Raw genomic sequence first — 21570 nt, 5'->3', positions numbered from 1 at the left:
TCTTGACCCGTAACATTTGAGAATATGGCAGATGTTTCTTGAGGGCTGGAGGATGGTGACTGTTGTATTGTAATAAATTATTTCTATCCGTGCTTTTGCGGTACAGATTGGTGGAAAATGTATTTGTTTGTTTGGTGATCTGTACATCTAAGTATTGTATGCATGTTTCGTCAATATTCCATGTAAATCCTATTCGGTCCAACCTAGTATCCAAAATTTTTATTTGTTCTTCCAAAGAGTCTTTGGTGCCCCTCCATATGGCAAAGATATCATCTATGAATCTTACATACATGACTATGTGGTGGTTACAGATGGGGTTTTGGTAGACGTGTTCTTCCTCGAATGCTGCCATGAACAGGTTGGCATACGCCGGTGCGGCGCAATTTCCCATTGACGTACCATTCTTTTGGATATACCATTTATTTTCATGTTCAAAGTAACTATGTAGCAGAGTGAACTGCATGAGTTCTAGTAAAAAAACTTTTAATTCTTGTTGGTACTCACTATCCAAAAGCGCTCTTTCTATGGCTTCCAGCCCTTGTTGGTGAGGTATCGAAGTGTAAAGGGCTTTTACGTCAATAGTTCCCATGACCATGTTTTCTTCGGGTCGGATGGTAGATAGTTTTAGTAGGAAATCTGTGGTGTCTTTCAGATATGATCGAGTTTTTAACACTAATGGCTGAAGGTATCTGTCCAGATATTTACCCACTGGTTCGTGGATGCTTTGTTTGGTGGACGCGATCGGTCTACAGGGTGGTCTCTGTAGGTCTTTGTGTACTTTGGGTACAAGGTATATCGAAGGTGATTTACAGTTTTCTTGAATTAGGTATTTTTTTGTTTTGTCCGTTATGATGCCTAGATCATAGGCCTTGCCTACTATTATTTGCAAAGTTTTTTTGATCTCCTCTGTGGGGTTAAGCTCCATCTCCATGTACAAGTTTGTGTCCTTGAGGTGTTCTGCCATAGTTTCTTGATAGTATGTTTTATTGAGTATTACAAGGGCTCCTCCCTTATCTGCCTTTTGGCAAATGATATTCTCATTGGTCGCTATTGATCTTAAGTTGCCGAACTCTTTTTTTGTCATGTTCATTTTGTGAGCCTTTTTCTTGGTGTTCAATTGCTGTAGTTCTTTACTGCAAAGTTGTTCATAAAGGTCTATTGTCTTGTGGCTTATTGGTGGCATGTACGTGCTACGGGCTCTTAGGCCCATCAGTTCATCAGGATCATCTGTTTTCTGTTTTTCCACTACATTCTCAAAAAAGTGTCGCAAACGCAGTTTCCTTGTGAGTTTAAATAGACTGACGTCTAGTTCCAATGTGTTTGTATGAGCAATAGGAACAAATGATACCCCGTTTGTAGCGTTTCTGTTTGTATGGAGTTGAGTGTGAAGTCGGAAATATTCAACACTAAGTTTTTAGTGTCTGTTGTTGCTTTTTTTTGTCTTTTTTGGATGTTGTTGTTCGAGTTTGGGGTTGATTTGACCCCTTTTCTTTTTCTGCGTCCCCTCCGGGATCTTCCATTTCTATCTGGCCTTCCTCTAAAAAAACTACTGCAGTTGATATTGCTGCTTTTTCGCACTGTTGTTGCTCCTTTTGTGGTCTGCTTTTAGTTTGAGTTGTTCTTTCACTGTCCGTAGAGGAGCGTCTGTGTGAGACGTGTATCCTTTGGTTTGTCTTTTCCGGGCGTATACTTCCGCCCATGTGTACACTTCATGTAGTTTATAGTCTAATGTGTCGCGCCTGTATTTGCGCATTTTGCGCTCATTGACCTCATGAGAGTGTTTCATTAGTTGGTTGTTTATATCCTCCAGAGTGGTTGCGAGTTCTTCTGATGAAATAATTTTTCCTAGTTCTTCTTTAGTGTGGTCTATGTCCTGTTTAAGTTCCTCTAATATATGGGACAGCTCCTCTATGATCAATAGAATAAGGTCCAAACTGCATTTGTTCAGGATGGCGAACCATTTGTCGGTGACATTTTTTGAGTTTTTGCATAAGCTAGGCTTGAGAGCTATCCTGAGGCCTCTCGGTATACACTGAGCTTTATGATACTTAATCATGGTGGATGCGTGCATTCTTTGGTTGATCTCCTTTCTCGTTAAGTATAATAGATGTTTTATATGTTGTTCTTTGTTTTTTGTGTACACTTGTTCTGTTCCCGAAGATTGAATCAGAGAGTATATTTTCTCACTTGCTTCCATTGTATAAGCAAAAGTTTCCGCTCTACTGTCTGTAGAGACGGTGATTTCGTCGTACTGCATTTTGTTTCCTTGGCGTGCAACGTATCCTGTGTGGCGGGAAAGTGCTATCAGCTCTAGGTATAGGATCGTGCACTGCTGTTAGACCTATGTGTTATTCTCTTACTTTCGTGCCTCCAGGGCTCACCCCTCGTCCGGAGTGTTAAGTCTATGAACCACAAGTAGCAGTGATACCTAGCTGGGTATTACTGTCCCCCTGGGCACCGATTCGTGCTGAGCAGCCAGCTCTAAATGTTCAATCCGAAATTAACATTCAAATTAATTACAATGATGCTTCTTCAAAAAATATTTTCATTTATTCCTCATGAAATCCAATGCATTTCGGCAGTGATTACTGCCTTCATCAGGGAAATAAGTTCTACAATAATCAAAAAATCAAAAAATCATCATCAGTGATGTCATCAAACTCATTGCATATACTGTTATTAATCATCTTAACTCATTTATATTAGTGCTTGGTTATATAAAGCTCTAAGTTCATTTGGTGCGCATTACATGTTGTTCATCTCTCATTGAAAAGTGTATAACTGAACCGTGTAAACATTTGGACTATCAAAGGTACATTATATGGCTTTCACTGAGCCTTTATTTCACGGGGATTTTGCTATTAACTTCTCTGGTGGGTGTCCGCCGTCTTTATGCTTACTACTAAGTCGCCGCTGATGTTCTACCCTCGTAACTAATGATGTTAGTTTATAATGTGTTCATTTGCTTGATAATGTGTTTCTTTCTGAAATCGTGATAAAAAAATTTTAAACAAAAATAAAAATAGGTTTTGAGTGTTCATCGAATACTGGTAATCTGTCTAAATTTCAGCCAAACTATTTTTGGCTAAAATAATATGATTTTTAATCCCATGCATTATTATAATTTAACGTTTACAGATGCCTTTTACAACTATTTATAATTTAAACAAAGATTTTGCACACCAATTTGCTTTGGCACCTAAATGTGGCATTGCACCTAAATGTGTTTTTTTTCCTGCATATGCTCTCACACACTGTAAGACTTATGTTGCATCTAGGGTGACTTTGTACCTGACTCTTCAGCTCGGGTCATAATTAACATTTATTAGGAACAGTTTCCATTCACAACATAAAGAAAAACAAAAATAAAACCACTGTGCAAAGCATTCTTTGATGTACCCTAGTCCAAAAAAAAAAAACAATAGAGCTTTTCTTTTCTTCTTCTTAACCCTTTATACTTAGTAAAAATCTACCTACAGCACTTATCAAACCTAAAAAATAAGTCTCAGTTAAAATGCATTTAGCTGCCAATCATGACTAACATCATATTTTAAAAGAGCTGGTTTTAAATATTTTTTTCCTTGTTTCAATTAAAATATGCAATCAAGCAAAATATGTTTATTCATACATTTACCTCCCACCAGACTCTTACAAAAACCAACGTTTGTTTGAGGCATCTTGGCAAGGGCTGGGACGATATACACAGATTCACCCCTATTCTAAATTTCAAGATTTGTGTCCAATCATTCGATTAGGCAATTTCTCGATGTGAGGGAAAATAATCTTTATCCTTCCAGGAGATATAAAAAAGGCCTACCAAAGGTCTTTGACTTAAAGATATTGGGGTAGATTTACAAGGAACTGACGCATCTGCATAGATGTGTCAGCTTCCTTGCACCAGCTCCAAATGTTCTTGCGCCACCATGGATGCGCTGTATTTACCATACAGTGCTTAATGGCGCAAGGATTAACAGATGCGTCTGAAATTCTGATACATCTGTTGGCTCAAAAGTGACGCATTGCTGGAGTTGCTCATGAAAGTGACTCAACTCCAGCAATGTTCCTCAACAGAATGGTGAGTCCCATTCAAAAAGCCCTGCGTCATTCCTTACGCCTGGTCTTAGCAGGCGTAGGGATTTTGACGCAGTGAAGGCGTAGAGTGACACAGTGAAATGCTGTAAATTTCACAGCATCACTTCTATGAGGCTTTTCTGCATGGGAACACCCACCCTGCATGCATTATACCTGATGCAGGTATAATGTGCCGCAGGGCTTTACAATGTGAAGCATCTCCCTAGATGCATCACGTTGTAAATTGGCCGCATTGTTTGCACCGCCGTTGCAGCAAAAAACGTGACTCAAAGGCAGCTCAAGGAGGCACAAGGGGCTTGTAAATCTGCCCAGTATGTCTTGTTCCCGGGCTGTATTATAAGACACTAACATGAGCTGTTGCTTTGTGAGAAAGTGAAAATAGATCCCATACTGAGTAACTCTAAATTCATACACATATAAATAAACTAGATTATTTTACGTGTTGATTTATCCCTATTTAATTTGCTATTTAGTAATTCCTTATAACTAAGGATAGCAATCTTCTCTTGTTCAGAGGTCGATAATCTGTTTACGTAGCACAGAGTTTGATATTTATTGCTACATTGTGGGAGGTTAAATTCAGTTCAGTATGAATTGCTCGAACCCCTGAGGTTTTAGGTAAATGTAAAAGTATCTTTAGGTAAAAGCTCTTACAATGGTCCCCACTAATTTTCCCTTCAAGACTAAACAGCTGGTTACCATATCAAAACATAGGCTGAACCGTGGCTTTATAAGCTTTTAATGGGGGGGCACGGAAGAACCTATGTGTAATTGAACCTTTTCAGCCCAGGTATTCCCATTGAGACCTGACATTTTGCCTGGTCTGTATGTTGAGCCCATAGGAGATTCTTTTTAAATAAAAGACTTAAATATTTATGTGAAGGAAGGATCTCCTCTCTGCGATCCCCGGTAGTCCATGAAAACATCTTGGCTTTGCCTCCAGAGACCAACATTTTCGTTTTTTAATCTATGTTTATCAGTTTATTGGGCCAATAATAGCCATGGAAAGTCTGCAATTTCCATTTGAGACCTAATTGCGTGTTATCTAGAAGAACCAGGTCATCTGGATACAGTAAGCCAGGGATCTGAACTGCTGAATTTTAGGAGGTTTAGAGAGGTCAGCTAAAAAGAGGGAGAGTAAGGTTGAGGCAAGAGTATGTCCCTTTCTTAACCCATTTTCCAATACTACCTTATCTGACCAGTGATCATGACAGCCTCCTCTGCCCTTACCCTATTCGCAATGTAAAGTTGTACCAAGAGAGACGATAACCCAGGTGGTATTCCATTTAAAGTTAACTTCTTCCAGAGAAGCTCTGGACTCACAAGGTTGAAAGCCGCAGGGAAAGTAAAAAAGCAGCTAAACAAATTTCCCCTTGCAATGTTGGACTTACGGGCAAATAAGCTCACTGTGTTTTCTTCTGCATGTCATTTGTGTTTCTTGAAAGTGTTTCCAAACTCCTAATGTTGTTGCACTTAAATATTTTCCACCTTAATGTGATTTTGCACCTAAAAAAGTTAAGTTCTACACCTAAAAATGACTTTGCGCATAAATGTGTTTTGTGTTTCCTGATAGGCCTCTAAGCCCATGCTGATGCACACCTTTACACTACTTTGAGGTTTGTCTACTCTACTTTTCATTTCTACCTGGAGACTCCCCGCGGTCTCACATCGTCCTGTCCCATGCCGAGTCTGCTCGAGATCACTCAGGTTCCCTCTTGTTCTCATGGTCTTATTGTGGCCAGCACACCTACAGCAAAAGAGTTTCAAGTCATAGACCAGACTCCATGGCCAAGTCACAACTACCCTCAGTTACTACCCAGAATCCGTTCACTGTCATATGCCAAAGTCACAGGTTAAGCTCAGTTGAGCCTACCCTATGTCCTTTTTTAAGAAGGATATTCCTTCCTTGAGCGTCACACAACATGTTTTATTCTTAGTCGTGAGGACCACAAAATATTGCTTACTGTGAACAACCGTACCATCTCTGGTTACCATAACAACAAATATGAGGTACTGAAAGGAAGAGAGATTCTTGGTAAGTTTCAGGTCTTCTTTATTCCGTCCGACCACCACAGCATCCCGGCAGCAACTGCCACTGCCAAGACATTCCATGTACCACGCAGGGAACGCAGAAAGGAACCATGTTCCACTCAGGGATGCAGGCACGAGAACCCAACACACACGAGAACCCAACACACACCCTTCCTTCACATTAAACAAAAGATGATGAAGACATTCTTAACAAACATAAAGGAAAGTAAAACAAAGTAAGTTGTGTAAATGACAGGTAAATAAAGAAAGAAAGAACATTTAATACCTAAACATAAACATATGCCACCAGGAGTCGTCCCAGGCTGAGGGGGTGGAGCTGTGGATACATAGTCCCGAAATCTAGAGGAAACAACCCTTGTCCTGGAAGAAGTCGTTCCGGGAATAACCTCTTTAACAGAAATAGAAGCCTTTGAACTTTCCCCCAAGGGAAAGGAAGTCGTGCAAGGAGTGTGAACCCCAAACTTTCCTCTCACAAAGTCAGCTTTAGACACCGGCACCACTGAGACAGCACACTTGTTCCAGATCTTCCCGTTCTCCAACACAACAACAGGCTCTCTTACTTCTTTCCCTCTAACTGGAGCAGAAAACCGAGAAGAACCCTTGTGAACAAAAACTGGCTTCTTGATTCTCACCCAGTCCCCTTGACGTACTGGAGGTGCCCAGGCACAATGGGATGCATATCTGGCTCGGTCAGCAGCCCTGACATCAGCTACCACCCCTAGCCTCTGCAGATCCACTTCCTTCCTTGACATCCAATCTTTGAGCAGCTTATTTATTTATTTATTTATTTATTTATTTTTGAGATTTTTATTGCGCAAACAAATACCCTAGGGTGTCTCGGCGCATGTGTGAGCTAGCAGGACCATAATAATAGAGTTCACTGGTCAAACAGCCATGTCTTTACGAGCCTCCGGAAGCTCATCAGGTTGGGGGCATTTTTTATATTTAATGGAAGAAGGTTCAGGAGTTTTGGTGTGGCCACTAAAAAGCGACGGTCTCCCCAAGTTGCCGTTCTAGTGCGAGGTACAGGAAGAAGGCAAGTGTTGGCAGATCTCAACAGTCTTTTGGGGGTGTACAGCTGGAGTGCCTCAGTCAGGAATTTGGGTCCTGTGCCATGCACTGCCTTGTAGGCAATGCAGAGGGCCTTGAACTTAATACGGCTCTCTACTCTGAGCCAATGAAGCTGGCGGATGGCAAGGGTAGTAGGCTGGCGGCGAGGGATGTTTAAAAGAGTTCTGGCAGCCGCATTCTGTACCGACTGTAACTTTGACAGCACAGATTTCTGGGTGTTGAGGAAGAGGGCATTTCCATAATCCATTTGGGAGAATACCAGAGTGGTAACTAAAGTCTTCCCGGCAGAGGAGGGGAGATAAGGCAGCAATTTCTTTATTTTCTTTAGCGTGAAGAAGGCAGAGGAGACAACCTTGTTAACATGAAGGTTGAAAGTTAGTTTGCTATCGAAGATGACTCCCAAGTTCCTCGCTTTTACCACTGGGACAGGTGGGGAGCCCAGTTGTTTGGGCCACCAGATGGAAGACCATTCTGGGGCGAGGTTGCCAAAGGTCATAACCTCGGTTTTATCCGAGTTGAGCCTTAGGCAGTTGGAGGACATCCACGTACTGACAGCAATCATTGCTTCCTGAAAATTGGCTGCCACTGCTGTGCCGTTCTTGTGGATCGCCAGTACCAGTTGGGTATCGTCTGCGTAGGTCTGCGTCATAGCTTAGAACCTGCAACCCTAACCCTTAACAAGGCGAACAGAGACATGCCAGTACTGGAATGCGGTTGATTCTCATTGCCCACAACATGTTGAAAATGTCTTCCTTCCAGGGCAAACCATTGACAAAAGATAGCTGTAACTGATCCTTGATCACACGGTTCAGGCGTTCAACTAAACCATTGCTGCGGGAATGAGAGGTGAGGATATGCTTGATGCCATGCACTTTCAGAAATTCTTGCATTTCCACAGACACTGTTTGAGTCCCGTTATCTGTAACCAACTCTTCTGGAAAACCTTCTCGAAGAAAAACATACTTGAAGAAATAAATGACTGTCACAGAATTTATACCGTCCAAAAACCTGACTTCTGGCCACGTGGACATATAGTCAATCAACACCAAAGTGTATTTGGGGGAACTGCCCATACCACCAAAAGGACCACCGATGTCAAAGGCTAACTTACACCAGGGTGAATCTTTCAGGGACCTAATCATGTGTATTGCTGCCTCGTAACCCTAAAACCACCTCTGTAAGTTATCCCCCTTTGTGAACTCTCTGAACACATTCTTAGGGATGTGTACGATTCGGTCTGTCTGTCTTGACGAGTTGCTGCCACCATCTCAGCTGTTTTTTTTCTCTCGAACCAGCTCCTCCATTCTCATTTCGTAATCTAATACCATTCTCTTCTCTTCCATGGCTAATCTAATTTTTTCTAGTTCTGTGGCTACTTTTCTTGCTTCCCGTATGTCCTCCAGCTCCTCTGAGGACAGGCCACTACTGCCTGACCGGGAGGTTTCCCCCTCCCAATAGCACATCCACCCTAGGACTAGCCTCCTCCGCCTCTCCGCTAAGATCACCAGATTTCCCACTGGCGTTTCTGGCTGCTACCCAGGCTCTCAGCGCCTTTTGTAGCTCGTTCTTCTTAGTGAGGCCTCTGACTTGGACTTTTAGGCTCTTGCAAACAGATTTCAAATCTCTAACAGGGTAGAGCTCCAACCTATCCTCCTCAAAGGCAATGTCCATGGATGCAACAGATGATCCTATTGATTCCGGAATGACAAATTAGAAAGTTCATCTGTCAAGATCACAAAAATCAGCCAAAAAGAAAATGGGCTAGTATGCGGTACGTAATGGTCTGCGATATGGTAGTAGTGCACAGCAATCACTATAAGTCACGTGCAAACGAAAGTCCTATCCTCACCGCTGACAACCAATGTTAGAGATTGGATTTTCATAGGCTAGGGCATGGGCTAAAGCCACGCAAAAATTACCATTCTAGTAAGGATAAGAGAGTTCCACTTCTAAAATAACCCCTGCTAACCCACACCACTATACTTAAAGGTTCATAGTTCCAAAAATACGCAGATTAAAGAGGAGATAGCTCAGTCCTGGCTACCACAACGTCGTGAACAACAAAATCCCACAGTTCTGGCTGGACCCGCAAAACAGTACCTTTGAGAAATGCAGGGCATGGAGGCCCTTGAAGTCACTGGCATTGCGGGTCGAGCTCCTCCCTGTTGGAATCAAGAGTGCTGGCGCCGGCAGGCATTGGGTGCTGAGGTGCGAGGTGCAGCGGTGCGGCGTGCAGTGCTTCCAGGTTTCGGTGCGGGCAGCGGCTCGGTTGCGGCATCAGATGACGTCGTCGGTGAAACCAGGTTTGCGGTGTGAGATGAAGGTAGTGCTCATCACGGTGCTAGCAGGTCACGGTGCAAGCAGCGGCGTCGTCGTTGCTGGAGCGCTGTCTTCGGCTGATGAACTGCAGTCCATGGCACCGGCGTCGGTAGGCCAAGGCTGCAGTGCGGGATGAAGGTGGTGCGTTGTGTGACTTACGAGCGGGACCCTCGAACCACGGTGAGGGCCGCAGCGTTGATTTCGCCGGGAAGAGTCAGCGTCAGGCCGGCCAGGGCGTCCTTGTGAAACAAGGTGGTGCGGAGTGCGCTGCCAACAGGTCGCAGTGCGAGCAGTGGCTCGGTGGCGGCATCAACAGGCATCGTCGGTGAGACCAGGGTCATGGTGTGGCATTGCGGTGGTGCCCTCTGCGTTGCCAAAGCTTCAGCATGAAGCGAGGCGGTGTGGAGTGCGGTGCCCACTGGTCACTGTGCAAGCCGCGGCTCAGTGGTGGCATCAGCAGGTGTTGTCGGTGAGGCCAAGATTGCGCTTTGGCGCTGCCGCAGTGCCTTTTGCGGTGCCTTCAGGACACGGAGTCAGCAGTGGCGTCATAGACGTCGTTGAGTTGATGTTCTTCTGATTGCAGCACAAAACACACAGTCCCCAGTGCTGTGGGTCGAAGAATTTGAAGTCTTTGCTGTTCCTGAGGCTTCGTGAACAGGGGCCAGCTCTACCTCAAGGCCTTGGAGAGACTCATAAGTTAGGTTGCAGAAAGCCCAATCCAGGCCTCTCCCTGCCCAAAACAGAAGCAGCCACTGCAGGTCAGCCCAGCAAAGCACCCAACAAAGCAGTCGTTCCTTTTCACAGCTTCTCCAGCTCTTCTTCTTGGCAGTCTTCTTGATCTAGATGAGTTCTAAAGTTCAGGGGTCTGGGACCCAGTATTTATGTCCAAAAATCCTTTGATCTTTCAGGCAGAGGGTGTCTGTGCCCGGACGGAACCAGTTGGGCCTTCTCCGGTGTGAAGTCTTGGCAGGAGAAGGAGAGGGCATTTGTCAGAGGGAGACCAGGCCATTTGAGGTGTAAGGAAATCTTCTCCCCCTTCCCCTATCGTAGCCCAGGTCTATTCAGCCCTTTCCTGACCTACCTAGACTATCTGGAGCCCCTCCAGCCCCCCAGCCTTCTGTCATCTAAAACCCAGATAGGCAATCCACATTCCAGTGGAGGCACATGGGATGACTGAGCAAGAAAATACCCACTTTCTAAAAGTGGTATTTTCCAAATGCAGAATGTAAAAATCACCTTCACTAAAAGATGTATCTTTAGATTCTGAGTTCAGGAATACTACATTTTATTTTCTTACCGAATTCCATGGCCAGTTATGTTTATAAGATGTCATAAACAAACCTCCCATTCTGTCCTATGGGGAACTGGTAGCCTTGCAATAGTGAAAAACGAAATTGGCTGTAATTCACTATTAAGACATGCAACACACAAGGGCATGTCCTACCTTTCACATACACTGCACACGGCCCACAGGGGTACCTTGGGCCTACCTCTGGGGTGCCTAAAATGCAAGAAACGGGAAGGTTTGGGGACTGGCAAGTGTGACACTGGCCAAGTCAACATGGCAGTTCTAAACTGCGTGCAGACTCTGCAATGGCAGGTCTGAGGTACCTTTTCAGGGCAACTCACGCGGGTGGCATAATCAGTGCTGCAGGCCCACAAGCAGCATTTGATTCACAGTCCCTGGCACATTCATTGCATTTTACTAGGGACAAACAAGTAAATCAAATATCCAATCATGGAAACATCAATCCATAGCACAATTTACACCGAGCACCTGCACTTTACCACTGATCAGCAGTGCGGAAAGTGCGCAGGAACGTTACACCAGCAAAAACAGAGTCAAAACTGGGAGTTCAGAAAGCAAAAAAGTCAGGAGAAACACGCCAAAAGATGCCAAGTCTAACAGTGAGTGTAGGAGAGTAGGGTCTGCTTCCTATGGTCACCCCCACTTTTTGCTGTGATTTTCTGATTTTTTTGACTTTAGTTTGGCTGTGGCCCTGCTAATCAAGACCACAGCCTAGCTGTTCTCTCTCTAAATTGATACCATGTACTTTAGGTGCGTACCAGATTGGTTACTGGGTCACCTTTGTGAGCCCTGCACAGTGTACCATAGGTACCCAGGGCATAGAGGCATCCAAGGCCTACCAGGGGCTGCAGGATGTATTATGCCACCCCTGGCTGGCCCTCCAAACTGACACCACTGGTCTGTTCACATAGCCTGAGTAAGGTGGTGTAATCACCCCTTACTTAGATATAGTATACCTATATCTACCTTATATTTAGACACATAGTAACCTATAAGCCACTCCTATGGCAGGCCTTATCAATCCTGGAGGCAGAGTGCTTGTTTTTATGTGAGAGGGTACCCTAGCATGAGCTGAGCCCCTCTGCAGCTTTCGGAACCATCTCCTTATAGCTGTTCTATGATAAAGCCATACCATATACTCTTAAGTGCATTATAATCCTCGCGGTTAATGCTAACTTTGGTTTGGCTTTATCGAAACATGTCGTGCAAGGTGTCAAACACTTTGGAATACTACCCCCCCCCCACAAGTTCTGGTGGCGGGGGTAGTATTCCACCCTTCTAGAGGGAGAAGACATGTAGTTACTAGCACACCCAGTTAAAGTTAAACAGAGCGTCAGTATCACATAATGGATGCTGCTGCCACAGACACGAGTCTGACCTCCTGCTGCTGGACGAACTCCAGCAGGGGAGGCCTGGACAATAGGTTTCCTGTCCAAGGAGGTGCTGGCACCTCCCCAGATAGTTTATGTGTATTGGGGCAGGGAGGGCTGCCTTCAGAGATGGTTTTTCAGACACTGCCTGGGGCACACAAGGTGCTCCATGCATAGCCCGGTTCAAATCAGTTGCTGGGGCACTCAGCCCCAGCTCTGGTGCAAAACTAGACAAAGGGAAAGGGGTGTAACCACTCCCTTCTCAGGTCCACCCATAGGAGGGACCTGCCAGGTAGTACAACCCCTAAACTTGGTATAAGTACAGGAGCTGTGTCCCTAGGACTTTATATTACCCTGGACGAATCTTTGAAAGACATATCCTGGACCTTCAACGTTCCATTCCGACTGGAAGATGGAAGACATTGTCGAGGCTCCTGCCGGGACTCGAATACTCTGTGACACAGGACACGAACTTCCAGACATCTCTGACCTTGCTTGACGATCCCAGCAAAGCAAAGCTGAGACCCGTGGTGGACACGAGACACGTGGGACCGGAACTCCTGAACGTCCTGCATTTTGCTAACTGCATCGACTCCCGCGGTATCTCGCAGTTGTGCATTGGGGTACGAGAAGCCCCAAACCAGAGCACCATTTGCACTGAAGCTCAGCACTCCACACTCCACGAGTGTCCCGTGGGGCCCGCTCTTACATTTCAGCTCGACGCGTCTTCCCGGAGCGTAGCCCGTTGGCTAGTGAGCCCACTGAAGACTTCCTTTGAAATTCAACTTGCTTTGCTGGTTGCTCCAGACTTGTTCCAGCTTCCCTGCAAAGGAGAGGTGCCACAGACCGTGCTGGTCGGCACCGAATCCAATCTTCATTTCCTGCATGGATTGCATATCCCAAGGCTTGTTGGGTCCAATCCGGATACCGATATCGCAGACAACTATATCCTTTGTGGGGCAGCTCGAATCCAGCTCAGAGTTGTCGTCGACACCTCCTGGACCTCGTGGCTGCAGAGGCAAGCTTCACCTCTTCACCTGAGATCACGCAACATCGCCTGGTTCCTTCCTGGTTCCTTCCTGGTCACTGGCTAGTGACCCAGACTCTGTCCCTTCTGCTTTCAGGTTTTACAGATCTTCGATCCACCCTTGGATCCACCCAGACATTTTTCCTCTGGTCGCCTGCAGCAATTCTTTGCAAATGTCCATTGAAAACGACGACGAAACCCGACACCAAAAGATACCTATGCACCCGGCTTCCCTGGGTGAGGTAATACGAATACTCCGGTGCTCCCGTGGGTCTTGACTCTCGAAGTGTCCTAGTCTAAAGGGGTTTTGTCTTAGTCCATCCGGAAGTGCCTTAAACAGTAACTTTGTAACTTCTTTATTTCCCCTAGAAAGTCAAAAGTAACTTGCGGCTGTGTATAGACACTGCACGCGTGGGCCTCCTACTTCCTAACCTTTGGTTGTTTAGTGTAGCCCCAGCGATTCCCTAGGCCCTAGGCCTACTTTCTGTTCCAGACGTGGTTCTTATACCACTATTTTAGTATATGGTTTGTGAAGCCCTACGGCAAAACGTATACTGTGGAACTTATCGTATGCTAATTGAGTAACTAGTATTGTGTTTTTACCTATGACCTCATGAAGAGTGCAGAGGGGTTGTGTTTAGAACAAATACATGCATATTTGTTATATGCCTTGTGTGGTGTCCTTTCATTTGGTACTCAAGGGATTATAATTGGTAAAACAACTTGCTGAATGCGCTCACAGAAGTCTTAGCCTGATGACTGCTGGTCCATGCTACCACTAGGATAGCTTTCTATAAGGTTGACTTTACAACCACCATCAATAAGGGTCGATTAGACTGGTGCAAAGTACCCACTAGAACTAGTGGACATCATATGCCAGGCTACCTTCTCCCAGTGAGCAAGGAAGAAAATACACTGGAGAAATGCAAGAGTAAGTACAAGAGAAATGGAATGAAAATTCAGAGAAAATATACAAGAGATTTACAAGAAGTAAATGTATGAAGAAAAAACAATATAGAGGAGGTGCAAAGATAAATATACATAATATATATATCACCCACCCTTCATCCTCCTATAAAAAATTGTTTTAAAAAACTGTAGAAATGGGTGAAGGACACCCAAATTGACTTTCCCCCAAAATGCAGGTGGATAAATGGACCACAAACATGGAACAACTACATCCAAGATCAACTGAAGAAGATAGTTAAGGGGAAAGAAAGAAAAGAACGTTGATTGCTAACCATGCAGCCACAGAGGCCAAGGGGCAGACAACCACAAGTGCACACAAACAATGATGCACATGGGACTCGTACCCATTAGAACACTAATATAGAGGTTGGTAGCATGAACAGAAAGCAGAACACAAAGGACTCGTACCCTTTAGAACAACTTTGTGAAGGTTAGAAACATGATCAGAACAATAGAACACATGGGACTCGTACCCATTAGAGGCCCTGTGTGGAGGTTAGAATCATAAACAGAACAATAGAACACATGGGACTCGTACCCATAAGAGCCCCTGTGTGGAGGTTAGAAACATGAACAGAAGAATAGAACACATGGGACTCGTACCCATTAGAGTCCCTGTGTGGAGGTTAGAAACATGAACAGAAGAATAGAACACATGGGGCTCGTACCCATTAGAATCCCTGTGTGGAGGTTAGAAACATGAACAGAACAATAGAACACATGGGACTCGTACCCATAAGAGCCCCTGTGTGGAGGTTAGAAACATGAACAGAAGAATAGAACACATGGGACTCGTACCCATAAGAGCCCCTGTGTGGAGGTTAGAAACATGAACAGAAGAATAGAACACATGGGACTCGTACCCATTAGAGTCCCTGTGTGGAGGTTAGAAACATGAACAGAACAATAGAACACATGGGACTCGTACCCATAAGAGCCCCTGTGTGGAGGTTAGAAGCATGAACAGAACAATAGAACACATGGGACTCGTACCCATTAGAGCCCCTGTGTGGAGGTTAAAAGCATGAATAGAACAATAGAACACATGGGACTCGTACCCATAAGAGCCCCTGTGTGGAGGTTAGAAACATTAACAGAAGAATAGAACACATGGGACTCGTACCCTTTAGAACAACTTTGTGAAGGTTAGAAACATGATCAGAACAATAGAACACATGGGACTCGTACCCATTAGAGGCCCTGTGTGGAGGTTAGAATCATAAACAGAACAATAGAACACATGGGACTCGTACCCATAAGAGCCCCTGTGTGGAGGTTAGAAACATGAACAGAAGAATAGAACACATGGGACTCGTACCCATTAGAGTCCCTGTGTGGAAGTTAGAGTGTGAACAAAACTATTGAATACATGGGACTTGTGTCCATTAGAAATAGAAAAACATGGGACTCATACCCATTAGAACTGCTTAGATGGGACAAACGCCCACTACCAACTGCGTAGATGGGACAAACGCCCACTACCAATGGCACAGATGTGACTAACACCCACTACAGCACACAAACTGTGAAGAACAAGGTGACTACACCATGATCTGTGAAGACTATGTTGAAAAGAACGAAAACCATCAACTGTGTTGAGTGGGACTACACACCCAACAACAACCCTGTGTATGATTAAGAAAAACATGTAAATACTGTCAGTATAACATCTAAACAAACATAAAAAACTAGAGGCAGGAATAATATGGAGAACATGGCCAAATGAAAACAAAAGACCACAAATAAAAAAAAATCACCAGTGAGTGACCTCTCACCCAATTAAAGCTACTCTGACCATACTCTAGACATGTCAACCCTAGAAAAACAATAGAGGCAAAAATTGAAACATAGACGATGTGTGAATACTGCCACAACAACCAAATGTAATGCCACGTATATTGTCAATAAATGTAAATGATGTAAGATGTACAAGTTTTGAAAATTGTGCAAGAATGTTGAGGAGTGAATATTGCCCAAGCCTGTATGAAAATGCAAAAATACACATTTAGAAACAGCACAGTATTCATAGACCAGTAATCAATAGCCTTAAGAGTGAACAATTCTTAAAGAAAAACAGGCAAACAATGTCCAAGGTGTGAGTGTCACCGCAATCTTATGCCACACGCCGACTCACATGCGTGTTACATAAGTGTCTCATATCCACTGTCAGGCACTGGTAAGTGTGTGTTACTGTGATGTCTAATATCCAAAGTAAATCGACTGTCAGGCACTAGTACATTACCCCAAAGGTTCATTTTCTCAAATTAAAGGTGGAGCAGAAGCGCACCAGGATCTACCAACTGAGCACACGGTTGGCAGAAGGAAATCCAAGATTGTTTGGAGAACACAAGATACTCCATGGCCCAGCTGGCGGGTGGCAGAAGGAAATCCAAGACTGTTTCTCCTCTCCCTTCACCAGATCGGATTTTGAACGGAGTGCGATGCGCCCTCTGGATTTCTGTTGACCAATTCCAATCAGAGAGCTCTGGAAATGCCAGTTGGAATAGATTTATCACGTACCCCCTGACATCCGATCCCTCCACCCCTTCAGGTATCCCAAGCACCCGCAAGTTATTCCGCCTGAGCCTGTTTTCCATGTCCTCCAGTTTCCACTGGATGTCGGTGACCTGGGCGCTTTGGGACTCAACTCTAGTGGTGGCAGCGGCGGCCTCTGATGCTGTCGCGACAATCCTTTCTTCAAGGTTTGACACCCTAAGCCCCACAGTGGCACATGCCTTGGACAACTTCCTGACCACGCCTTGCATCTTCCGAATTACGGCCTGCGATTTGCAGCTATCCTGGCGTGTTTGCTCACGATGGGCAAGAATTGCCTGGTGGATAACCTCCAGGATCGCTGTGTGGGTTACAAGGTTTTCCGAATTGGGACTTCCCTGGAGTGGCATAGAGGATGAGTGATCCCAGCTTAAGTCTTGCGCTGGCCCGTGAGCGTGTACAGCCTCAAACCCCAAGATGGCAGCAGGCAGATGACGTAGCACCAGATAGCTCCAGGCACGTCGGTGCTGGATAGCGTTTGAAAGCAGCGTGATTGTTGAGAATGTTACCAAGCACATCCACACGATCTGGAAAAGATGGTAAGCCTGCTCACACTCAGGACAAAATGTGCCTCTATTTTTAAACCCCAACGCAGCGGTACAACTGCCATAAGGCAAAGAAACAAATACAAGTGGAAAAAATTGTCTTACCAACAAAGTCTTGCTCCGCCCGCCGGTAACTTGAAAGTAATCCAGACATGTGTAAAATATTCCCTGTTGCTGTAGGTAGCAAAAAAACAAGTCAAAAAAGATACTGAAACAGCACGATGACACCGTGAAAAGAACACATTGAAATGTTAAACTAGACTTTTAATGAAAGCACATTGAACCAAAAATCAGACAGGTAAGCAGAGTAAAACAGGACCCAGAATGTGCTAGTGAGATTACACCAGACTGGTGTAGTTTGCCATGAAGAATATGTCCATAATCCTTGTGAGCACTCCACACTTGAGCTGGGGTCGGGCAGTGTGATGGCGAAAAGCAGGGAAAAGTGCTCAAGATCACACAAGTTGTCACAGTGGAAAATGCACTGAGGGTAGTCCTCAGGATCACACAAACTGTAACAGAAACAGGAATTCCCAATCCTTTGCGCAAATGAAGTACACGCAGGCTGGGGCTGTCCGATGTAAAGGACACTGGTAGGGCTGTCACGCCTTGTACTTCAAAATCCTTTATCTTGGTAGTGAGTTTCCTTTAATATCCCATCCTCCTCGCTAAAAATCTGTCGTAATGAGGTCCACTACCGGAGTGTACTTTCAAGTAGATTCATTAAGATCAGTTACAAGTAGTTGAGTTGTAGAGATGCAGCCCCACCAGGAGCAGTCTGCCTGCTGCTCAGCCTAAACATTGTCACACTAAAGCATCCAGGCACCCAAACATTCCACTCAAGACTCCCACACCAACATTCCATGCATCACATTCACACTGGCTGAGCAGCTAGGGAGAAAGTAACAAGATAAATAGGATACAGGTTACAAAAGAGACCTTGTGGCAGGGAAGACACTGATGACATCTCATTGTGCACGTAGGGGCTCTTGAAATTCCGGCTGGTGGGCCTGCAGCCTGGGAGAAAAAGCAATGGGGGCAGATCACAAGCCCTAGGAGACCTTGCGACAGGGAAGCCACTGCGGAAATATCATCGTGTCTGGAGGCACCCATGAAATTCCTGCTGGGGGTCCCGCGGCATGGGGAGAAAGGAAGCGCCAATAGCAGTGGAAGCAGACCACAAGCCTCAGTAGACCTTGCGGCAGGGAAGCCGCTGCTGACATCTTTTTGCACCAGGAGGTAATCTTGACATTCCTGGTGGGAGTCCCTCAGCGTGGAACATGCCTGGGCATGGCCCGGGCAAAGACCGTACCAAGAGTGGGCCCGTCTGGGTCCGTATGCACCCATCCGCGGCTGAACAAAGCTGGGCTTGGTCCACCCCTCTTCCACAGGGTATCAGAGGTACTAGAGGTAAGCTACAGGCCTGCTAGAGTGAGTGATCAGTACTTTATTTTACATTGAGTATCCATTGGAACCCTTCTCTCCTTCATACAATAGCGTGACTTGGCTTAAGAAAATATACTGGTCACATTCGACTTGTTTTTTTCAACTACAAATCATGGAGAAATGAAAGTGCACTGTGGGGGCCTCGCAAACAAGTTTACTGACACAGCCGACTTCGATTGACCATATGCTCTAGAGAGCAATTGGAGTAGGTGCGATCACAGAGGGGAAACTAACCTTGGGTGTAAGGGGCCCCTTAAGACTTTGATGTTCCAAACAGTCATATGTCCTTGGACTCTGAAGTTCTTCAGAGACAAATGCCTTCTACCCAATCTGTGGCTGAGTCAACTATGCAGTCTTCGCCTCAGGGGGTCAATAGTTGAAGACCTAAAGTAGTACATATTGTAACACAGTCTGAAGGGGGCACCCGTAAAAAACGTCGGCAAGTAGCCAAGAAGGTTAACAGTGCAGCTAAAAGCAAAACCATTGTCTTGGTTACCCCATTAGTGTGATCTCCTCAGCCTCCAGAGTGTCCTAACCAGCATACTGATGGAGGCGATTGGGACGGAAAATTGAAATCTGCCAAACCAAGGGGCATATCATCGAGGAAGAGCAGCAACCATCGGTAAGCGCGATTCTGTTTATCGCCATGTAACGCTGCATTACATTGCTGTGTTAGCAGCATATTAGCAATGCTTTGCGAATTGGCGATGCAATTCCAGCGATAGACTGCGAGAAACAGAAACATCACCTGAAATACAGCGATGATAGTGGAGATGCTTGCTGATAGAGGAGTGTGGTCGTAACACACCTCCCATTATCAGCATAGCTAAGTAGAAGAAAAAGCAGACGTAAAATTAATGCGATAACTGAGTTTAGGGCAGTTTTTTACATCGCTGGGGCCGTATTGTTATTGGTTCGAAGGTCTGTCTGCCACCCAAATCATGCAGACATTGTGAAGAACGCCCATTTTGCATGTCATTAGCGATAATAATCGCTGACATGCAAAATGGAGAGAAAACGGCTAATGCATCAAGGTCCTTGAAAATAGAGAGATGTTTATTTTGCCGCTTTTCGGCCAAAATCGTCCGCTAAAGCTGGGTGGATGAACTTGTGGGTGATGTTGGAGACATTTTCTCCAACACTGGCCAGATTATGACGGTGAGTTATTAATTAAATCCCATACCAAGAAGTTCTTTCCTGTAGAGCAGCCTTGAAAATTAGGTGTTGGTACAGAGTCAAAGTTTAATTCCAGTAGAGCAATATGATAGACCAAAGAGTGCCCCCTCAGTTATACAGTGGAAGAAAACGCCTCTTCCAGCTACACGCCGATATTCCTTGACAGCGCTAACAAGCGTACTCCAAGTGTAGAGAAACAGTCTGGCCAGGGTAACGAGAAGAAGGCCTAGCACCCAATGAAACTAGGACTTTACCAGTAATTGGCCTGCCCCCCTGAAGCCACCCCCTAGGTGGTTGTGATGGCCAGAGTTCCAACCCTTAGAACAGATCAGATGGAAACATTTCCCGAACTTAAAAACATGTGTATAAACCAGTTGGGTCTGGATTGGAATTTTTCGATGTCATAGGTTGACAATATCCTTTTTACTTTTTACTCGAAGAGTGAGCTGTATATGGAGGGGATTAACACTTTCCATGCTAATGAGGGCTCTACACTGTCATGAGCCATGGGCGGCGTAAGCTCATGACGGCGTGGAGCCGTCATACAACTGCCGATTCGCCCACGCTCCGCCTGCTCAGCACTAATTCCCTGCATGTGCGTGCAAATTAGTGAGTGGGCGGGGTCATGACGGCTCCACGCCGTCATGAGTACACGCCGCCCGTGACTAATGAAGGCATGGAGCCGTCATGAGTAAGGGAGAGCCACGCCCACACACTAGCCCCGCCTGTGACGCGGACAAATTCACGCCGCGGCAAAAAGGTTAAATAAAAAGAAGGAGAATGTATCATTATGAATTTGAGAGATGCGGGGTTGGTTAGGAGCCTGTTACAAAACAAGATTCACAGATGTTCAGAGGGTATGGGGCGTTCCAGAATAACTCTACTCCCTTTGAGATACGTCTATAAACCTATTGTTGGAGCCACCAAGATCAGCTTCCAAAGTGGCACATTGTCATGTTTTTGATATATTCACTGTTCCTATTTGCATTAGGTTTGGGCCCCTTGACCAAGTTGATTGACCGAAGGCAAAGGGTTACTTCTAATTTTTACCCCATTTAACCAGGGAGGAGCATTTTTTAAGGGGGGGTGGGGGGGGGGCGGCAAACGGTACCCTAGGAAACAACTGCCATACAGTCCCAATGGGGTATCAACTGTTTGATAACCTCGTTCGTTATACAGATCTGGAAAGTCAGGTTCTTTCCTTTTTTTTCAACATCATGTGATCTCACCGCCCTAGTAGTTACCACAGGAGAGTTTATAGTTAGTCAGACTATTGGGAGGAAACTTACCATCCAAAGTTGGCATCTCAGACTGGGAATCATTTATTGACTAGTACGACATGTGTCTTTTTCAAGAAACCTGGCACGTTTCTCCCATAGACTGATCGGGGTATGCCTCTTACGGTATCGTAGCTGCAGCAGGGACCTCCTTGCTTCCCACGTGGTGAAACTAGCCCCAGATGTCGCAAGCTGGTGGGTGGTGACTTTAACTGCCAGTTTGAGACACTAGATATTTCTTGCTGTGCTTGCTTCTCTGAAGAAGACAGACTCTGAGCTATTTCTAATCTTAATCCTTGACCCATTAAAAAATGGTCTCTCTTAACAGCCCAAATGAAAGCGTTAACATTGAATCAGGGAATAC

Source organism: Lissotriton vulgaris, chromosome 9 (genome assembly GCF_964263255.1).
Source record: "Lissotriton vulgaris chromosome 9, aLisVul1.2, whole genome shotgun sequence".
Taxonomy (NCBI): domain Eukaryota; kingdom Metazoa; phylum Chordata; class Amphibia; order Caudata; family Salamandridae; genus Lissotriton; species Lissotriton vulgaris.
The sequence above is the reverse complement of the archived record's forward strand: the minus strand, read 5'-3'. Positions refer to the sequence as shown.